Source organism: Procambarus clarkii, chromosome 93 (genome assembly GCF_040958095.1).
Source record: "Procambarus clarkii isolate CNS0578487 chromosome 93, FALCON_Pclarkii_2.0, whole genome shotgun sequence".
Taxonomy (NCBI): Eukaryota; Metazoa; Arthropoda; class Malacostraca; order Decapoda; family Cambaridae; genus Procambarus; species Procambarus clarkii.
The window spans coordinates 12,138,530-12,154,826 of NC_091242.1; the positions used below are offsets into that span (position 1 = coordinate 12,138,530).

General features: G+C 39.3%; 1 long non-coding RNA gene across 1 annotated transcript in view; it reads left to right on the top strand.

Annotated features, from left to right (window-relative positions):
* The window catches only part of LOC138359770 (uncharacterized), a 63,060-nt gene extending 47,084 nt beyond the window's left edge, over positions 1-15,976 (top strand). Inside the window, exons 2-3 of the long non-coding RNA XR_011226065.1 lie at positions 8,820-9,093; positions 15,838-15,976. This is a non-coding gene — a long non-coding RNA (uncharacterized lncRNA). The remainder of the gene's footprint in view (positions 1-8,819; positions 9,094-15,837) is intronic.
* The last annotated feature ends 321 nt before the right edge of the window (positions 15,977-16,297 follow it).

Consider the following 16,297-nt stretch of genomic DNA (forward strand, 5'->3'; position numbering starts at 1 on the left):
GCAAGGCCCGATTTGCCTAATAAGCCAAGTTTTCCTGAATTAATATATTTTCTCTAATTTTTTTCTTATGAAATGATAAAGCTACCCATTTCAATATGTATGAGGTCAATTTTTTTTTATTGGAGTTAAAATTAACGTAGATATATGACAGAACGTAACCAACCCTACCTAACCTAACCTAACCTATCTTTATAGGTTAGGTTAGGTTAGGTAGCCGAAAAAGTTAGGTTAGGTTAGGTTAGGTAGGTTAGGTAGTCGAAAAAACATTAATTCATGAAAACTTGGCTTATTAGGCAAATCGGGCCTTGCATAGTAGGCTGAGAAGTGCGTTCTGGCTGTTAGGTACAACATATATATATATATATATATATATATATATATATATATATATATATATATATAATTTTTTTTTTTTAACCTAGAAGGGGTACCACCTCTGGTGCAAGTGTAGGAACCCATAGCCTCGGAGAAGAAAATAAAGAGTACTCAGAGAAGACCTTGTGGATCCTCACTGAACACTGATATTTTCTTCTCCTACCACCCCTATTCTTTTGGTATGTGTGTATATTTATGTAACTTTATTTGAAAATGTCATTACACAAAAAAAGTTACAATATTGATTACATGCAGGGTACAAGGCTGCTTGTCACAAGTTGAACAGCTCCTCCAGCTCCTCAGATGGCGGGCAGGAACCATGGATGCAGTGAGCATTTCCTCTCTGGATTGCCACACTAAGGCGCTGAAAAAGAAAACTGGCAGCTCTAGGGTCTCTAGTTGTTTCGATTAGCTTAGACCCCAACTCCTTCAAAAAGTTAGCAGCACTTTTACCCCAGGCACCAAGTGTCTCTGAGGCAATGGGGACAAAATTGTAGTGGTGCTCAAGGTCTCTGTATTTACGTGACTTGGCCGCTTCCCGGTGATTGGCAGCTCCTCCTGCTTGTGTAGCACTGAAGTCAACATAGGTATTGGCTAAAGTTGAAACGCAAGTGTAGTCCCACACCAACTGTCTACCATTCTTCCAGGGGTTCACCGTGATTCCGTCTGGGCGACCGACAGGCTCATAAGAGTTGCGGGACATTAGGTAACGGGGCTCTCTCTCTGCTGGACAACCAGCTGTGGTAAGGCTTCTTTAAATAATGTCATTGACCTCGCAGTGTCTTGCATGCCATCCTCCTGTCCTTTGACAGAGAAGGCCATGCCGTCCGTATCTGTCGGCCTCTGCCTCGCCGCAAATACACCTGTATTCGGTGTGGATTGGGGCAGCGAGGCGGAGAGCCACGGTAATTCGGAGGGCCTGCGGTGAGAGACGGGTGCCGGTTGCTGACATTGGGGTTGCTAATAGGAAATCACCTGCATGGGGAGCTTTTTGGTTGTGAGGGAGTTGGTTGGTTGGGAGCCCATTTGGTTGTGCAGTCTGTAAAGCTGGGATCATGTACCCCTGCCTGTTGAACTAGGTGCTCAGGTAGGATTTCCTTCACCAAGTTGTCAGACCCCACTGAAGAGGACAGGAACGCTGGTACAGCAATTTGTGTTGCTGTGCGCACACCAAGGCCCCCCGAGTCTAACAGGAAGGGAGGCCTGTTTCCACTGAATGTCGCTGAGGGAAAGATTGAGGGCTTTTTCTAGTGTTGATTTCAGCAAGCTGTCGTACTCTTCTAATTTAATATTGTTGAAAGATGGCGAACATCTTAGAAAGTAGGTCAGCCTGGGGAGGGACAAGCATCTGTTAATGAGGTAAAGTGCATCATGGGCATCGATGTCTTCAATCCTCTCGTTCATCCTCTTCAGGTCAGTGATCTTCTTACCAAGGACCCCGTCGATGGCATTCCTTCCAAGAGGAGCACCTAGGAGTGTGCTGTCCTCAGGGTTGGTTGTATGAATGTCAGGCAGAACAACCTTTATTTGCTCTATTATGTGCTGGTTGGTGGAGGTTATTTCGCACCCTGAAGGGTTCAGGGTGAGGCCTATATATATATATATATAAATATATATATATATATATATATATATATATATATATATATATATATATATATATATATATATATATATATTTTTTTTTTTCATTGAATATGACCGCATATTCTGTATTTATTATTTTCTGGTTTAGGGCTTCTATCCCTCTAACTATTTTCTTAGCATCAGGGCTTAATTGAAATAGGAGTTCTCCAAAACTCATTTTCGTACTTTTAAGGTGAAGAAAAGAAGTGATTTACTATAGAGTGTATTACACTTATTTGTATAATTTGCACGACGTTTCGAACCTCCATGGTTCATTCTCAAGTGAACAGATCTTACAATACTAGTTGATTTTATACCCGCATTAGGTCAGGTGATAATACAATGAAGGTGAAAACATGGGGGGATACATAAGGGATAAACATAGGGGCTGCAGAAGGCTTATTGGCCCATACGAGGCATCTCCTATCCAAACACAAAGATTAATCCAGTGTAATTGGCCTGTTATGTTGGACATTGTCTTCTGTGTTGGCATCGATATGTTCTTGTCTTGTCCTTACTCTCATGGTGGGTAGAGTAAATAGTTATTGTCCTGGTAATATAGTAATATTGTTACTATATTTACAATATAGTAAATATATTGTAAATATATTGTCCTGGGGACCATTCAGGCTTGTTCGCATTTGTGTTCCTCACGTGTGCCCCAAAGAATGAGGTGATTTGGTAAAATGCTATGCCCAAGATTACTATCCGAGTGCCGGCGGTGGGGTGGTTCAAATAGCCTCGGCTATCACCTCATTATGTCCGGTCGTGATGGTCAAGTGGATTAAGGCGTCTTGTACATACCAGTTGCGTGGCTCCTGGGAGTATGGGTTCGAGTCACTTCTGGGGTGTGAGTTTTCAGTTGCATATTGTCCTGGGGACCATTCAGGCTTGTTCGCATATATATATATATATATATATATATATATATATATATATATATATATATATATATATATATATATGTATATATATATGTATATATATATGTATATATATATATATATATATATACATATATATATATATATATATATATATATATATATATATATATATATATATATATATATATATATATATATATATATATATATATATATATGGGGTATCAGGCCCATTGCCGTTGGCAACACCCTCCGACGCCTTGTAGCTAAGGCTGCAGTGAGATCTATCAGCCAGGAAGCAGCCACCTTGCTGAAACCTCATCAGCTCGGGTTTGGGATTCCCCAAGGTTGTGAAGCTGCAGCACATGCAGCGCGGGCTTACATTGCTGATCTCCCGGACCAGAAGGCACTAGTAAAGCTTGACTTCAAAAATGCCTTCAATCAAGTCAGACGAGACGCTGTCCTCAGGGCTGTACACAACCATTTCCGTTCCCTTTACCCATTCATCCGATCGTGCTACAGTGGGGACTCTAAGCTTCTTTTTGGGGAGCATGAAATAAACTCCTGGGAAGGTGTCCAACAAGGTGACCCCTTAGCCCCCCTCCTTTTCTGCCTAGCTATCAAAGAGGTCACTGATAGTCTGACAAGCGAGCTAAACATCTGGTACCTGGATGATGGCACTCTAGCTGGAACTCCGGAAACCATTTTAGAGGATATAAGGAAAATCCAGGAGCAGGGGGCAGCCTTAGGCCTCATTCTCAATGCATCCAAATGTGAAATAATCTCCCGCAACCCAGACATCACTGGGCAAATACAAAATGTTCTTCCAGACATTCTCGTTGTCGAGCCACCGGACTGCACTCTCCTGGGTGCCCCCATTGGCCCACGAGCAATCGAGGAGGTCCTGTTTGCAAAAATCACTGACGTAAAGAGAATGCTGGACAGGATTGACAAGATTGATGCCCATGATGCTCTCTTTCTCCTTACAAGATGCCTGTCTCTCCCTAAGTTGACCTACTTTCTGAGATGTTCTCCATCCTACAGCAGCCCTAAGTTAAATGTGTATGACACCCTTCTGAGGTCCATGCTGGTGAAAGTCCTGAACCTGCCATTGGACGACTCTCAGTGGGAGCAAGCAACCCTTCCTGTAAGACTCGGCGGCCTTGGTGTCCGCACAGCCTTCCAAATTGCTCTACCAGCCTTCCTTTCCTCCTCTCATGCATCGCACGACCTCGTCAGAGATATTTTATCTGCAACCCTGAGAGATTCAGCAGGAATACACGATCCTGCTTTCACTGAATGTTCAAATCAGTGGGATGTTCTTGCAGCCCCAGCAACCATTATAGAGCCAACAAAACAACACAAACAGTCCGGCTGGGACCACCCTCTAGTGGAAAAAGTAGCTGATGCCATGCTCAGCGCCGCAACATCAGACAAGGAGAAAGCCCGCCTCAGAGCAGTGTGTGCCCCCCATGCAGGAGACTTCCTCCTGGCAGTACCCATGTCAGCAATGGGCACGTGCCTACATCCAGAATCCCTTCATGTAGCAGTGGCCCTCCGCCTTGGTGCCCCAATTGACACTGAATACAAGTGTATTTGCAACAGGGTAGAAGCAGACCAATACGGACTGCATGGGTTGCATTGCGGAAGCACAAAGGGCTGGCATGCAAGACACAACGAGGTCAATGATATTGTAACGGATCTATTGTTACGTAAAGAATGGTGACAAATAAACACAGACACTAAGATACTATATATATATTTGGTCGAATATACAGAAGTACACAGGTGATACTTTGGTGTGAGTTGAGCGCACTGAGCGTCGGTACAGTATCTCGCAAGTGTCTGCTCTAGACCACACTTGAAAGTAGACTCTGGTTAATGTTTGCTATTCTGCTGCTTATATGCTCGGGCAACACCTCACCGTGTTGCCCGGGCAACGCCTCACCTCATTCATCTCCAAAGGTCGACAGGAATATTAACAATGCATTTGGAGCGAGTATATTATTGGGATAATCTACTCGCTACAACATCATCAAGAGAAGCCTCGTCTCAGCTAGGTGCCCAGCGGAGAGAGAGAACCTCGCATCCTAGGGGTCCAAAACCCAGATTTCCCCTCACTTCGCCCTGATGGCATCACCATATACTCATGGAAGGAGGGTAGACAGTTGGTGTGGGACTACACATGTGTTTCCACCCTGGCTGACACCTATGTACACTTCGGAGCTGATCAAGCAGGTGGGGCGGCCAACCACAGGGAAACAGCAAAATCACTCAAGTACAGGCGACTGGAAGGTCAATACCTCTTTGTTCCCATAGCGTCTGAGACGCATGGCCCCTGGGGTAAGAGTGCCTTGGGATTTCTCAAGGAATTGGATTTCAAGCTCATTGACGTCACCAGAGACCCAAGGGCTTCCAGTTTTTTGTTTCAGCGTCTCAGTGTGGCGATCCAGAGGGGAAATGCTTGCTGCGTCCTCGGTTCCTGTCCAGAAGCGGAGGAGCTTCAAGAGATCCATAACCTTTAGGCATTTGTCTTGTATGTTTTGTAACCTTTAAATACACAATAAAGGAAAAAAAAAAAAGGGAAGGGGGTGGTAGGAGAAAAGCACACAGAAACTGTATTGGAGGGGGACCCACATTCCCTCCAATGCGTTATGTGTGGTTTCCTCCGAGGCTATGGGTCCCCCTTCTTCCAGCCAGAGGTGGTACTCCCTTCCCTTTTAATTAAATACATACATATATATATATATATATATATATATATATATATATATATATATATATATATATATATATATATATATATATATATATATATGTATATATATATATATATATATATATATATTTATATATATTTATATATATATATATATCTTGTGACGGTAACGCGTTGGTGTTCGGCTGTTTAAGGCTAGGGGTATGGCCTCGTCACATAGTTATAAAAAAAAATAGAAAACTGGAACTTCGTCTGTGGTAAGGTAAGGAGAAGACACACAAAACACAAGTAAACTTTAACAATGAAATTTTAATTACGTTAAATAAATCAAAACATGAAAAAATGGACAAACAAATTCGTATAATAAAATCAATCAATCAAAATAATAAGAATAATTAAATGACACAATGAAAAGTTACGTTAAGACAAAATAACAAGAAGTGCAATACAAAAATAAAGGGAAGGTGCTGGAATATTGGCTTTAAGCTACCACCTCTCTCAGTATACGCTAACGTCTAGCCGGGAGGAGTGGTAACTGCGGAAGCACAGAATATTCTGAGGTCTGAGGTCGTGGCGACCCCAGACATCAAGTAGTATGGGGGGGGCGAGTGCAGTTGCAGCCAGACCGGCGACCAATCAGCGGAGCCGGTAGCGATCAACAGGTAGTTTGGCGGTTTGAGTCTGAACAGGTGTTCCTGGCTGCATACGTTTTGCGCTCTGGCAAACCTTGGAGATGTTGTTGTCGTTGGACATTTCTTCCCTAGTAGTTTTATATAGTTTGTTGCGGCGTATTTGTAGAGGGAAGAGCAGGCTCAATCTCTTGAAGGAGATTATAGTCACAATATATATATTGGGCACTAGTCCAACTTCAGAGGAATTCGAAGAAGTGTTTGACTTGCAACAATAATCGAACCCGTCTGTGACATTCATCAATGTTTCCCATTGTTGTGTTTTTCAAGAGATCCATAACCTTTAAGCACCTTTTTGCATTATTATTTTTGTATCAACCCATGTATATCTTGTAACCATCAAATGCATAATAAAGCACAAAAAATAAAAAAGGAAGGGGGTGGTAGGAGAAAAGCACACAGAAACTGTATTGGAGGGGATCTAAACATTCCCTCTAATGCGTTATGCGTGGTTTCCTCCGAGGCTATGGGTCCCCCTTCTTCCAGCTAGAGGTGGTACTCCCTTCCCATATAAAAAAAAATATAATATAAGTATATATATATATATATATATATATATATATATATATATATATATATATATATATATATATATATATATATATATATATATATGACAATGTCAGACCACGGAGGAAAAATGAAACAGGAAATTTCCTTAAGTACTTTCGTATATTAAATACATCTTCAGAAGGTGAATTTAATATACGACCTTCTGAAGATGTATTTAATATACGAAAGTACTTAAGGAAATTTCCTGTTTCATTTTTCCTCCGTGGTCTGACATTGTCACATTCTTAATCATGTGTTTATTTTCGTGATATACACACATATATATATATATATATATATATATATATATATATATATATATATATATATATATATATATATATATATATATATATTTATATATATATATATATATATATATATATATATATATATATATATATATATATATATATATATATATATATATATATATATATATATATATATATGCGAACAAGCCAGAATGGTCCCCTGGACAATATGCAACTGTTCATATTGCAACAATATGCAATATGTTCCTCACGTGTGCCCCTAAGAATGAGGTGATTTGGTAAAATGCTATGCCCAAGATAACTATCCGAGTGCCGGCGGTGGGGTGGTTCAAATAGCCTCGGCTATCACCTCATATTGTCCGGTCGTGATGGTCAAGTGGATTAAGGCGTCTTGTACATACCAGTTGCGTTGCTTCTGGGAGTATGGGTTCGAGTCACTTCTGGGGTGTGAGTTTTCAGTTGCATATTGTCCAGGGGACCATTCTGGCTTGTTCGCATTTGTGTTCCTCATGTGTGCCCCTAAGAATGAGGTGATTTGGTAAAATGCTATGCCCAAGATAACTATCCGAGTGCCGGCAGTGGGGTGGTTCAAATAGCCTCGGCTATCACCTCATTTTGTCCGGTCGTGATGGTCAAGTGGATTAAGGCGTCTTGTACATACCAGTTGCGTTGCTTCTGGGAGTATGGGTTCGAGTCACTTCTGGGGTGTGAGTTTTCAGTTATATATATATATATATATATATATATATATATATATATATATATATATATATATATATATATATATATATATATATATATATATATATATATATATATATTTAGTTTATTGAATGTACGAGAAATTAAGGTGGTACTTACGATTTGCAAAATACAATTGCCCGCCGCTAGCGCAGGTAACGTCGGAATGTCCTGGTTATGTAGGTCCGTTGCACTGTATACAATATAAGCGATATTCTCGTAAGGGGTTGATGGACATTTTCTTTGCGCATGAAACGCAATTCGTTTCACATGCATGCCCTATTTCGTTGTTAAGTGGCTAGAAACACAAGGGGCAAAGAGCCATATTGATGGGAGATGTGAACAGGCTGAGGGGAACTAGCGAACAGGATGATGGATGAATGTTGACTGATTGATTGATGAAGATTAAGCCACCCAAAAGGTGGCACGGGCATGAATAGCCCGTAAGTGGTGGCCCTTTTGAGCCATTACCAGTATCAAGAGCTGATACTGGAGATCTGTGGAGGTGCGACTGCACCCTGCGTGACGGGAGATGTCTCCCCCGTGAATGTTGACTGAGAGAGCAGAGCTCTTAGACGTGTCTTAGTCTGAGGAGCCCCTGAACGAGCATAATAACTTTTAGTGTGCCCCCTGAGTGAGAGTTTTGGCAGTTTTTATTATTAGCAATATCATTTGGGCGATTACTGAGATTAAAATACTGTAATATACTTGTGTAAACTGAAATTAGATGAATAAATAAGAATATAAATAAATACGTTTTATTAATCCTTACTGAATATATAAATTACTATGGTGGTGAATGCTGGCAATGGCTGACAGACAACAGACAGGTAGCTTAATGTAAGGTGTTGAACGCCTCGGGGCAACTTAATAAGTATGCTTGTATAACCTGAATCTCAGGTTGGATTAGATTGCTCATCCAGAAATTATTACATATGTTTCACTCCTTTCTTAGATAGCTGGATGCTGAAGACAAGGTGCTACTACAACAGGTGACCTACCACAAGTTTACTTACCTCACCAAAAACGAGAAATCACCCTCATCCAGACCTCTACCCCATACCAGTCACACACACAGCGAAGTATTTTAATTAATATCCTCCATCTGGGAACTAAGCATCATCTCTACACATTGCCTCTGCCTGTTCTACTGGTCGTTCTGCTACAACTCAGGCCACGTACTAGAGAACCCGCTGTCCTCCTGCCAGTGTCAACACTCCAACACAAAAGTAAGACTAAATTTGTATATGTAATAACCTAATTACGTGTCCATAATAGGGATACAAATTTTGTGTTATGTTTATGCTTTAACTTCCAACAGCTTTTCATTCAGCATCTTCAAGTACTCTAATTATATTGACTTAAGGCATAAAATACGTATGTTTATATTAAACATTTGACAAGTATTCATATTTAACCTTATAGCCCCAAAGTCATAAAAAGGCTTAATTTCCTTTCTTTGTCTTACAACCCATTCTACTAAAATCAAAATAACTTCTTCCGGCCTAGGAATTGGAGACTCGAAAAATGTAATTTGGGCTAATTGGATAAAAAGTAATTTGTCGAGATTGCACCGATTGTGGCTGGTATTGACTAGTTCCAACCGTTTAAAATTCATAAGACATGTATTGGAGTGACTATATCAGGCCTCCTGGCCCATTCTCGGCAGTGCTCTTCTAGATCCACCACCTCTTACTCATGGATCTGTCCTATTTTTAAACCAAGTTATACTATTTACCTCAATGATGATCTTTTAAAACTTATTTCACTCGATTACCACCCCGTTTCAATACCAATGTTTCCATATATCTTTTCAGAATCTAAACTTATCCAATTGTTTATCAATTTTTATGTGTTCTGACATGTCCTAATAATTTCAATAATGTTCCCATATCCTCCTCTATTAATACCCCTCATCGACTTGAAGACCTCAGTCTTATCTCTCCTCACCTTTCTCCCTCCATAAGAATAACGGCCAAACTCCCTCAGCTCATATGGAGTTCCAGGATATCACTCATATGGAGGTCCAGGATGCCAGGAATCAGTATATGTCCACCGGGAAGTCCAGTTCACCTTAATACAATGACTAGAATTAAATGGCATAATCTAAGTCGAACCTCACTAAGCCCAAATAAGATTGATAGACGCAAATAAGATAGCATGCATTTAATTCATCCCTTAATTTTATTTTTTGCTGACACTGCCAGCTATTACTCTGAGCATTCTATTGGCTTTGTTATGTATATTGTTTCATTTCTGCTTCGGGCTGAGGTCAGAACATTCATGTAGAACTCAGTATCATTGCCATTTCCGCTCTATAGAACTTTTCATTTATCAAAATTGAACTTCATCTGCCCAGTTTTGCAATATGTTGAGGTTTTTCTTGAGTTCTACAGAGTCCTCCTTTCACCTTTCATGTCATCATTTGCTGATAAAATTGTTCCCCAGCTTCTTAGTCATTGACATATTTATGCATTACAATGGCCTCAATGCAGATCCCTGTGGCAAGCCACTATAGACATAGATCACTCCAACTTCACCTCACTGATGCTCTTTGCTTCCTATTGTGGGAATGTACACATTCTCAGCTGGCCTTGCAACACTGACGTATTGAAGTGAGTGAACTCCATGGAGGTCAGTAGTGCCTGACAGCAGCAATGTTGTTATTTCATTTAAACTTTGTGTCTACTGAATGCTTCTTCATGGTGTTTAAATATTTCAAGAAGGTCAACGTATGATACCAGAGAGACAAAAAAGTTTGAGGTGACATAAAAGTCTCTGACTGACAGGTGCCATCTTCTTTTAAGATTGAGAATTTTCGGTGAAAGGGGGTGTGAAGGGGTCAGTTTGTGACCTTTTTCTTGACCACAAGAGGCTTCCCTTACCCCTTTCTTCTCAGATTGGTGATGTCACTCAATTGCGTTACATAGATGATTACCCAGCTTGACTCGCCCTGTCCAACACCTGACTGAGGTGAAGCCTTCAGTCTTGTGATTGTATGAGCTACATGACCCAATCATTAATTTGAAGTCTTAGGATCGCTTCCTAACGGGTTCTACTCTTCACAACAGACATATTTGTGATTGCAACACCTTGCATGTCAGCTATCACACACACAAAAAACTTATACATCTGAAAGTAAAGGAAGTGATGGAGTTTCGGTTCATCCTGGTTTATTATTAAGCCGTGAAAAAAAGAGTGGCAGAAGAGAACAGAACAGAACTATTAGGAGAACGCACCAAGCCATTACGACTATATATAAGAGTGGCAGAGAGAGACAATTTATAAGGTAAGAATGTGAGGTTAAGTCGAGATGGTTGACATTTATCATAGGAGATGAAGCATGCCACACAATGTGAGGTGAATGGCGTGGAGGATGAAGTATACCGAAGGAGTAAAAGAAATAAAGAACTGCAGAAAACCTTACTAAAAACGAATGGTGAGATAGAGACAAAAGGACTATCAACATAAAAACAGATAAGAAAGAGAGCCTAAAGGGGCTTGTGCTAAGTCAGAGGACGTTTGTTAAGAAGGTTGAAACATTTAGGTTTGTAGTGAGAAAAGCATGAGTCAACAGCAAGAAGGACAGGACTAAGATTTATGTTCGTCTTGTTATGTATTGCAGATTCAACAAGACGGCATCTGTAAAGAGTCGAGGCAGGACAAATTACTTTAGAAGAAGATCACTCTGTAGGACGATTAGTGTCTCTAACATGACAAAAGAGAACATTGTTTGTGTCTGCCGACTTAACACTCTTTTTTGTTAATTTTATCTGTCATTAAATGTACTGGCAGTTTCAGCATAGTATTGGAGAGGACAAAAGAAACAGGTAATATAACAAGCACCAGCAACACAGGAAGCAGGAGGAGCTGCATGAACCATATTACTACGAAGTGTGCTAGTTTGTCGAACATCTAGATTTATCAAGAAGACGAAAGATATTTGTGATCCTTTTGTAGTTCAGATATAAGGGAAGACACCATAGTTTCTCTAGTGTCGGAAATGAAAGGTTTAGATTGAAATTAAATTATTTTTGCTTGAACAAAGGCAATGTTGTTTACATTAAGGAGATAAGCAATGTTTGAGACTTGCAAAGACGAAAAATTTCAGAATCAAGAAACTGAAGAACACTGATGAGAAGGACTCCGAGGAAGAGGAAGTTGGGAACACTTTTCTTAACAGTAGGTGAATTGAACGGCAAGAAATGAATGTACATACCACTGTGAATAAGCTTATGGAAGGAGATAAGCCAGATATAGAGCTGTGAACATGTGCATCTCGGAAAGAAAGAAAGAAAGTAATTTGATTCTTATTCAACTTTGAAATTGATAGAACGCAGCAGATTGTTTAATGAGAACCAGTAGGGCTAGAAAAAGAATAATCATGAATCCAATAAGAATAACAATATCACAGTAGTCCATATAGATATTGGCAAGAACAGTAGAGAAATGAGCTTCAGTAGCGACATCGAAAGTTACGGATAAATATCTTACCATAGAAAAAGAAGGGGTAAGAATTAACGCAAATTTTAATGAGATCGAGAAAGATTTCAGTAAGAACATGGAGATAAAGAATACCTTACAGTCGTCTTCTGAATAAGGATAGAGAGACCATCATAAAGAGGAATTTTAAGAAAAAAAAAAAAAACCAACATCAAGATTAAGTATATTGCAGGAAGAGTGCAGGTACACTCTGTCGATGAAGTCCTAAGAGTAACGAAGGTGAGTATGGAGAAAGTATTAAGATAATGAAAGTTTTGGCCAGGAGAAAAGCAAGAGGATAACAGACTCAGCCCAGTCATCCTCTTATCTTGGAAATTTTCCCACTCCCCATCTTCGTCACTCATAGGACCTCATCAGCAGAATGCACCTCAAACCCTTCTGTAAGATGCATAGTATTGAAGTACTCAAATTTAAGGGACAAGTTGGAATTCTCACAAAAAATTAAATGAAGTATGTGAGAAACTCACTAAATAATGCCTGGTCTTTACATTAAACCAGCATTGAGACCATGGTTGCAAGATGAATGGATAGAAGAAACAACGGATGACATTATATTCACTATAGAAGAGGTGGAAAAAACTGCTGGAAGAATTAGATGCTACCAAATCGATGGGGCCAGACCTAGTCTTACTATTGCTGCTGAAGGAGGCTGCAGAAGTATTGCCACCCATTATCTAAACATTTTAATAAAAGGTTTGAGATTTGAAAGCTCCCTAAGTTTGAAAATGACAAACATAGTCCTAATATTAAACAAGGGGGATAGAAAGGAGCTACTAAATTACAGACCAGCATCATTGAGAAGTATTCCCTGTACAGTGCTGAAGAATCAGGCTGGGTAAACGCTGAACTGGGTAAGTGAGTACCTGAAGAAAAGAAGGCAAAGTGCCATAGTCAAAGAGGCGGTTTGAAACTGTAGTAAGAAGTGGAGTCCTACAAGGCGTTGTCCTGGGACCACGGCTGATCCAAATTTATGTGAACGACCTAACAGATAAAAGGAGCTTGTGCATGTTAATTGTTGTATATGATGTCAAACTGATGAGGAATGTAAAAAAGAGAAGGAATGTAGAAAATTACAGAAAGGCCGTCCAAACTCCAATAAAGGTCAAACAAAAGGTTGCTAGAATTAAATCCCAACAATTGTAAGAAAATAAAGATGGGAAAGGCAGAGAAGATACCAGAAGGCATTTACATCATATCGAGAAGGAAACTACAGGAATCTGAAAAACAGAAAGATTCGGGGTTGGAAATAGTTCCCACACTAACACTGGAGGCACAAATAAATGGGATAACATCAGCAGCACATGGAACGTTGGCAAACATAGGACCGTCATTTAGAAACCTAAACAGGACTGTTTCAAGGTAATCTAGAAAACATTTGTTGGACCAATACTGGAATGTGCAGTACTGAAATGGAATCCGGACTCTATACAGCACAATGTAAAGACAAATTCACAAACGTTTTCAACAAGATTGGTGCCAGAGCTAAGAAGGTTAAGCTAAGAGGTTAGGTTATGGAACTAAATCTTAAAACCCTATAGAAATAAAGGATGAGAGTGGATATGACACAAGATAGAAAATACTGAGAGGAAATGATAAGGTGGACAAGAATAGCCTCTTCAAATTGAGAGAAAGTAGGCCAAGAAGATGCAGGTGAAAGCTGGAAACATGAAAGAGCTAAAAGAATATAAGGAAAAACTCGCACCTAGTTCGGGTAGTCAACAAGTGGAATGATCTGCAAGAAGAATTTGTAGAAGCCACCTTCATCCATAACTTTAAGGTCAGATTCGACATCAAATTTAACAGGAAAATAGTTAAATTATAACGCAGCAGGTACTTCAAGGCTAGAAGGAGGAGACATAAAGCGTAACACCTTATGCCTAATTAGGCATTATTATGTATTATTATTTAGGAGACACTGTTAGGAAAGTACTGTTAGGCAAGTACCTGTTGCCTAACCATTACTTCAACTTAGATTCCCGAATCTAAAACTCACAAGCTTATTGGCATTGTTATGTGTTCTAGTCTGGTCTGAAAGTCTTAGAACCTTGCTCATATCTCCCATTGTTGACATCCTTCATCCACTCGAGAACCTCAACAATATATCCCCCGAGCTATATATTGATATATATAGCTATATTGAGTGATATATTGATATATATCAATATATCACTCCAGGAAATATAGGCAGAGTTCCTTTAACTTTTCATCGTATGGAATGTCCACTCTGCAATACAATGGCCAGAATTAGAAAGCCTAGTCTAAGTGAGGTGTAGCCAACTGAGAGTTTGGAACATTTTGAATTCTTAAGCTATGTAATGGACCCTCCACTTTAATTACTGAGTTATGCGCAAGAATATTTAATGAAAACATGTTACACACATTTTTTAATTAAGTACATAGGGTACTCGGCGGTGCTCGAATCTCTCTCTGTTTACCTTTGTTGTGTCTCCGTTCTTCCCTCCAATCCTCTCATTCTTCCTCCCTCTCATTTTCTATCTCCACATTCTCCTTCAGTCCCATTCTCTCTCCATTTCATTCTAACTCCCTGTCTCCAATTCTCGCTCCCTCTCATACTACTTGCTTTCGTCAAATTTATTATTACAGATTATTACAATTTATTACAATACAGATTACAAAAGAAAGTAATATGAACATTAGCAGTGGTTTATATAATTTAGATCCATTTTTGATAGATCAATTAAAAGGTGATTTGAGTAGGATCATTGATACACTTTTGTCTCTTTTATTCATTGTAAATATTTACTATCTTATGCTATTATTATCTCTGTATATATATATATATATATATATATATATATATATATATATATATATATATATATATATATATATATATATATATATGTCGTACCTAGTAGCCAGAACGCACTTCTCAGCCTACATAAGCTGTAGGCTAAAGAAACATAAGAAATATTAAGAAAATTCGGGTTAGAATGATTAATCTTACTTTTTCGGTCATATTTAATAATATATATATATATATATATATATATATATATATATATATATATATATATATATATATATATATATATATATATATATAGATAAATATATATATATATATGTGTGTGTGTGTGTGTGTGTGTGTGTGTGTGTGTGTGTGTGTGTGTGTGTGTGTGTGTGTGTGTGTGTGTGTGTGTGTGTGTGTGTGTGTGTGTGTGTGTGTGTGAGTGTGAGTGTGTGTAATTTTAATTTTTGTTACATATGATGCTATATGGGATAGCCCTCAAGGCACTTATCACGACAAAGACAAAATATGTATAATTCACTCAACTTTATCTAATTCAGCACGCTGGTCTTGATGCAGTATGATGATACCACAAATAAAGTATATTAATAACAATAATATTATTTATTTGAATTATATTTCTTGTAAAAAATAACTTCTATTTTTTGGTTCTCATAGAATGCCTAAGCTGTTGGATGCCTTTCCTGGACTTTCCCAGATTAAATCAGTTGTCCAGCTGGTGACAGGAGACACTGAAGGCGCTGCAGCGACACAACAGAACTTTCTGAAGCTCTGCCCCGGAGTATCGCAGGTCACATCAGTTGTTCAGGTGATCAGTGGTGATGAAGAAGGTGCCAAAGAAACACAGAAGGAGTTCCTGAAAGGTGTAAATGACCTTGTGGATTCTGTGCCAGTTGTTGGACACGCAAAGGGGACAGCACACTTCGCTTTTGGTGACAATGCAGGAGGTCATAAGGCTGTGCAAGCTGCAAACCGTACCACGGGTGCCATTATAGGTGGGGTCGGAGGATTAGTGGTTGGAGCTCCAGTGGGAGCTGTTAAAGGAGCAATAGCTGGAGGAAATTTTACGAGCACCCTGAGTTCTCCACCTGAAGATTACCCAGATGAAGAATTCCAAGAGGATTCAAATAGCAGCAGGAAGTTAAATAAAAAATAGG